Genomic DNA, 6,000 nt, shown 5'->3' with positions numbered 1-6,000 from the left:
TAATGTTGATCTATTGTCAGTTGTAGCTAACTGTTCCGTCTTTAGATTCGTAGGTGTCCTAGAAGGCTTTGTGATGCATATGCAGTCCGATTCGAACTCCCCTGACCGTTTAACATGCATGCATGCATTCACCATTATAGCTTTGACCTGAACCTAAAAACAGAACAATACAGAAGGTCTGTTAAAATATTAAATGTCTATTTACTACTGTAAAGTGAAGGCTCATTGAAATTGGACAATAAGTGTGGTTCACGTACAAAATCTGTAAGTCTTATATATGTTTCTTATGTATTGTACACATACATTTGTACACATATTGTACACTGATTTGTATTGAAAGTAATTTTTTGTCACATTTTGTTACTATCAGTATTTTGAGGTAGTCCTTGAAAATACGTCTATTAAATTTATTCCTTTACAAGATGTGATCGATAGACTTGAATCTTATTTACCTTAAATAAAAAAAAAACACAAAATTCGATTAAACCTCAAACTTCTTGAAATAGGTTATGTAAAAATGAAGATTCTCTAAATCACGTAGAGATTGTTTCGCAAATGATGATTTTAACAGACGATAGCCTTAGTAAATTACATTACGCCACTATAAGGCTATTTGAGAATAGATCGCAATATTTTAATATTTAATATAATCACAGTTTACCTAGATTAATATAAGATTATAAAAACTAACGAGGGTTTTGTTTTGTAATGCCTGAAGCATGGAGGTAGTTGTATTAGAAAAAATTAAATTATAATCAAAATTAATTAAGTCGTAGAGAAAAACTTGGATTCTTTTTTAGAATAAAATATAATTAACAAAAATTTTGTGAAAATTTTCTATTCGTTGTTCGCGGATCTCGGAATTCCGTTCGTAAACAAAACTTGTGAGTTCGTTCAACCCAACGGTACAACTCGACCCAGTCGCGTCTTGCGGCCTGTGACGTCACTATTATTACGTTACCCACCGCCGCTCCACACAAATGATTGGTCACTTATTATATATTATTTGTAAATTTACGACGTCATAATACAGTTATTATATCTGTTATTAATTGGAGCATAAAAAGTGCTTGATTAATTAAAATATAATTCCTGACATCTAGCGGCGAGCAGAAAAACCACTCTTGAATTATGATTTGATATATTAATTTTTTTAATATAAAAGTATGAACCCCAATATAATCTATTTTGTAATAAAATAGCACTTGATTAAATTATTTGAATATTATTAACTTTTTATTATTCTAATGTTATAAACTTATAGTATTAACGCTAATATCTTAAAGCGCCATCTATGTATTTCTATGGAACATCTGAACGGTACTAACGAAAGTCATGAGAGCTCTACACGAACTTCATAGATGTCGCTACCAGTCCTCACTCGTCAACATACACTGTCGTCAATTTATCCATGTTTGTGAGAGCGATATAATCATTTTGTTTACAATTAACATTACTACAAGTGATTTCAAGAACAACAGATTATACTGTAAGTGCCTTACCCTTGCGTCTTTAGCGTGTTATAATTAGTTCTTTGTGTTATTTCTCTGTTTTATTACGAGATGTGATTGGAGCCAGTTTAAACGTCTTGCAGGTAAAGATGTGTTTTCAATCAATCAATAAAGACTGATATATGATTGGAGAGTTATTGTTACAGACTAATTATTATTAAATATATATATTTTTTATGATATTATTAAAATAATTTGTCATGTTAAGCTAGTTTTATATTTTATGTTAGTCAAATATTTAGTAAATTAATTGTTTTATTGCGATCGCTATAATATTTTTTCGTCAGTCACGACTGATCTTAGACTTCAATTGGCGATGAGTATAAAAAATCAACATTTAATCAACATTACGTCTCATTTAAATCTCATATTAAATAATTCTTCTATACTAAAACCATGTATGACAATTCTTTTATTGAAGTATTAATTAAGAATGTAATCAAATAGTGAAATCAATTCATTCGTAACCGAATGCCGAAATCCAAGAAATGAAATGTATTGAGACCTAAGTGTTTGAAGTGGAACAGATAATGTATCTCCGTCTCGCTCTGACATATAGAATTACTAGTTTCTTTCTCACATCTCACTGGCCCTCAGACGATACATCCGAACCTAACCGCGGTTTAGGGTTGTGCATCCCATCCATTTTTTTAAATCTTCAAACGCTAAGAAAAACCGTTAATACTTATAATTATATAAAAATAATATATTTAATTCATAACAACAGTTACACTATATTAAATATAGTAAGTAATACATGTGTTATATATAAAATATATATATGTTCAAACGAACTAATACAAGTAATATTCTTTATTCAACATATTATATTTACGTTATACCAATATTGGTCGGTTCAAAATGTATATCGTTTGTTCAGCCCTGCCGGCCGCCGCCCCGCACATAAAATCAATATTTATGGACACGAATGTATTTCACCTCTGCATACTGTCTCTTACTCCTATTGATTCGTGTATTGCTTTGGCTTTAGCTTCACTAACGGGTTATATCTGTCTATGACACTTCATATAAAATATTAAATGTATCCATTAAATGAATTTACTTAGTAATTTTATTTATTTATATTAAATAATTTTAACTTTGATATATTAAGGTCTCGAAAAGTAACATTTGAAGCGTTAACTTATCTTATATACTGTTGTTGCCCGCTATACATCATATATATATATATATATATTATTTTATATAAAATACACTTCACCATATAACTAACTAAAAAACTGTAAGTATGTACGTTTTCGTACCTTAATCTTGCATAAATCGTCGTTATACTATATTAGTAAAATAAATATATTATTAATGTAATTTTTTGATGATTTTTGATATTTTTTTTATGCAATTAAATAACTACTTAATATATAATGTCACTTCATCTTCGTACGCTTCATATTTTAAATATGTAATATTTACGAAACACTTGTATGAGTGTTTTTATATATACTATTTGGGTGGCGTTAACTTATGGTTAACTTTGTTATCATTAATTTCCGCAAGTTATATTTCTGGTACAAACAGACCAGTTGAATGCTATCTAAAAGATATAGTTCGCCACAATCGCCTACATTAACGGTTAACCTTGGATTAAGTGATAGTAACCCGAGTAAAATTCTCTAATTAGTTCCCATAACACCTACTCCACTACCACCCTGGAACACCTCTGGTTTCCAGCATGCACAATACTCACCATGAGAGCCACCTATCTGATGACATTAAGCATATATCATAAACTAGTCACTCCTACAGCTTTGCTCGTCAACGTAAAAAGTTCAATAGATAATATATTTGGATTTTATTATAATTCCTTTATATACTTACCTTAGTAAAATATACGAATAAAATTAAAATAATACGAATGTTTAAATCGTTTCGTTTTATAAGAATTTATAATTTTTTTAACCGATACAACCAACTTAGTCAGCAACGTGTCTAATGTTAATGCGAGCTTCATACATTCGACAACAAAGTCTCTACCATCAGATAATTATCTTCACATCAAAACTTTTAGACGTAATGTTAAAACGCCATAACGATCGAGTTGGCGCGAGATATATGTTGAACACACTTCAACATACTACAACATTAAATAAATATTGTTAAAAATTTAGTTTTATATTGTAATTGTTACTTTAAAAGTACTATTTGTTATGTTTATGAGTAATGTTTCAGAAAGGAATGTCACATTCAAACAGGCAAACCGAGAAGTCGTCTATTTTGTCGTTTATGTCATGAGACGGCTTTCGCTTTTTATTGAAATAATTTAATGTTTTAAACTTTGTTATACCTTCAACGGTATATGTATATGTATTTTGCATGTAGAAATAACTCATTTTTTTTGACAAAATCAATATACTCCCTAATGTGATAGTTATAAGGGTGAAAATACAATGATTTATACGTCTTACAATATAATTTAGATCTTCGTATAATGTCCACAATTATGATTATTTTGTCATGATGTATATATTATATAGGACGTACAGACGACACGATGTCCTCAGTACACTGTATTATTTCACAAGAAAAGTCCAGTGTTATAAATATATTACGTGTTCTGTGTTATGACCGTTCAACTAACAATCTCCCGATAAACGCTAGAAAGAAACACACACATACAATATGTCGGTGTAAGTCTACCCATTCCAAGATCGTTCGCTCTGCTAGTACTTGTTTTATTACTGTCGCAGGTACTCAAACGAAAGAGACAAAACACATTTTAAAACATTTCATCGGCTACTTTCTTTCCACTTTCAATCAATACAAATAAATCGACATCTCGTCACGCATTATTATAACGTTACAATGAACGACACGGTCGTATAGAGCGGGAAAAATTAGCCTAAAATCATGTGCGACATGTTTATGAAGAGCGCTGTAATGTACGGACGGTTTGTCGTTTAGGTTTTGAACAATCGGGGGACGCCGTAATCTGCCATCAAAATGGAAGCCGTCGGCCATCTTAGGTTCGCCACGAGCGAGAGAGCGCGTCCGCTCGGGAATTTGGGAAATTGGTGTTTTTTTTTGTTGTAAAGAGAGCAGTATATAAGAGGTCGGAGGGGGGATCGCCTCGGTGTGAAGGGAAAGAGGTGACGCACATGATCATCACATCGGGAGACTCGTCCTCGGATATTTAATTGCATTCTTATTATTAACCATGTTTCAAATTATTTTAAATCTATCTAAGAAATTCGATAACCAATATTTATTATACTAACATCTATGAATGAATTATATATAATTAATGTTCATATTTTATTACAATTAATGTAAGTTGTGTTGTTAAATCTTATTATAATGACCTTAATTTAATGATATTATTTCTCCACTATCTCTACATACAAGATAATAATTTTGTTTAACATTATATCAGTATGCATCTCATTAACATGTAAGTATTGCATTCAATATCCTCGGATGTATGCCAGCGCCCGGCGCGGTGTACTCCGGCCACCTATCTTTCATTGCACGTACGCGGCGGGGGGGGACCGGTCGCGGCATACGTAGCCGAGCCATCTTGCTAGCGGCCGTCGAATCGTACGCGTCTCAACAAATACACTAATTCGTATTAATTAATTATTATTAATAATATATGTATATATAATAAGTTATACAGTGCCGTGTTGTAGTGTATCTGGTGCAGTGTTTGTTGTTGTTGTGTGTGTTGTTAGATGTGGATCGTGGATGTATAGGTGTAGGTGTGTAGTCAGCAGTCTTTGTGCGCGACAATTATCATTCTGATCGATTCGTCCGCGCGGGGGTGTGCAGCCGGCCCGTTTTATATCTTTTGTTGTTTTGTAACGCTGCTAAATCAATAATTTTAGTGGCTAGCGGCCATCGCGTTCTTAATTCGAACAGTTTGACGTTTAACGCTTTAGGTGTTTTAACGGTGCGCGATCCGAACTGTTACTTTAACGAGGTTCTTTGTGATGCTTTGAATATCCTACGGACGTACGAGATTCTATTATTAATATATAATAAAGATTGCTGTGACGGATGCACTCTTCCAAGGTATACTATATATAATTTATCATTAATATTTTTATAACCTAATATTGTCTCAACATTTCGCTTTCCCCGCATCTATAAATAGATCGACCAGGTGCTAAGCGTGCTGCTATACATAAATAATGCACTTGTACCTATTTAGGCATTATGTCGATTGCAATTAATGTTAAAAACTTCTTAAACAGGTATAAGTGTAAGTATGTAATACAAATATATTTACTAAGTGTTTAGATATGAACGGTGAACGACCTTGTAATGCTATGTACATATCATTTTTTTTATCTATGCCATGAATACACTGTTTAAAGTTTTCACGATGTCAATAAAAATAATGCCCTTGTAATTTATTACACTAAATAAACAACGCATCAAACGCTCTTAAAGCAATTAAATTATTTAGTGCTATCTGTGTCGAGACGTCGATGAGATGACATAATTTATTCATAGGCATTATAATACTATTAGG

The 6,000-nt window shown here is 32.0% G+C and overlaps 1 protein-coding gene across 16 annotated transcripts in view; it reads left to right on the top strand.

Annotated features, from left to right (window-relative positions):
* Positions 1 to 1,471: 1,471 nt before the first annotated feature.
* Positions 1,472 to 6,000, top strand: part of LOC116776136 (bromodomain adjacent to zinc finger domain protein 2B) — a 55,996-nt gene continuing 51,467 nt past the window's right edge. For 13 of the 16 annotated variants that reach the window (XM_061525390.1, XM_061525386.1, XM_061525391.1 and 10 more), the window contains exon 1: positions 5,011 to 5,537. The gene's annotated coding sequence lies outside the window, so the exon portion shown is untranslated. The other 3 variants (XM_061525388.1, XM_061525385.1, XM_061525389.1) reach the window with 3 other exon arrangements.

The sequence above is a fragment of the Danaus plexippus genome, chromosome 28 (assembly GCF_018135715.1).
Source record: "Danaus plexippus chromosome 28, MEX_DaPlex, whole genome shotgun sequence".
Taxonomy (NCBI): domain Eukaryota; kingdom Metazoa; phylum Arthropoda; class Insecta; order Lepidoptera; family Nymphalidae; genus Danaus; species Danaus plexippus.
This window is presented reverse-complemented; position numbering and strand designations above follow the sequence as displayed.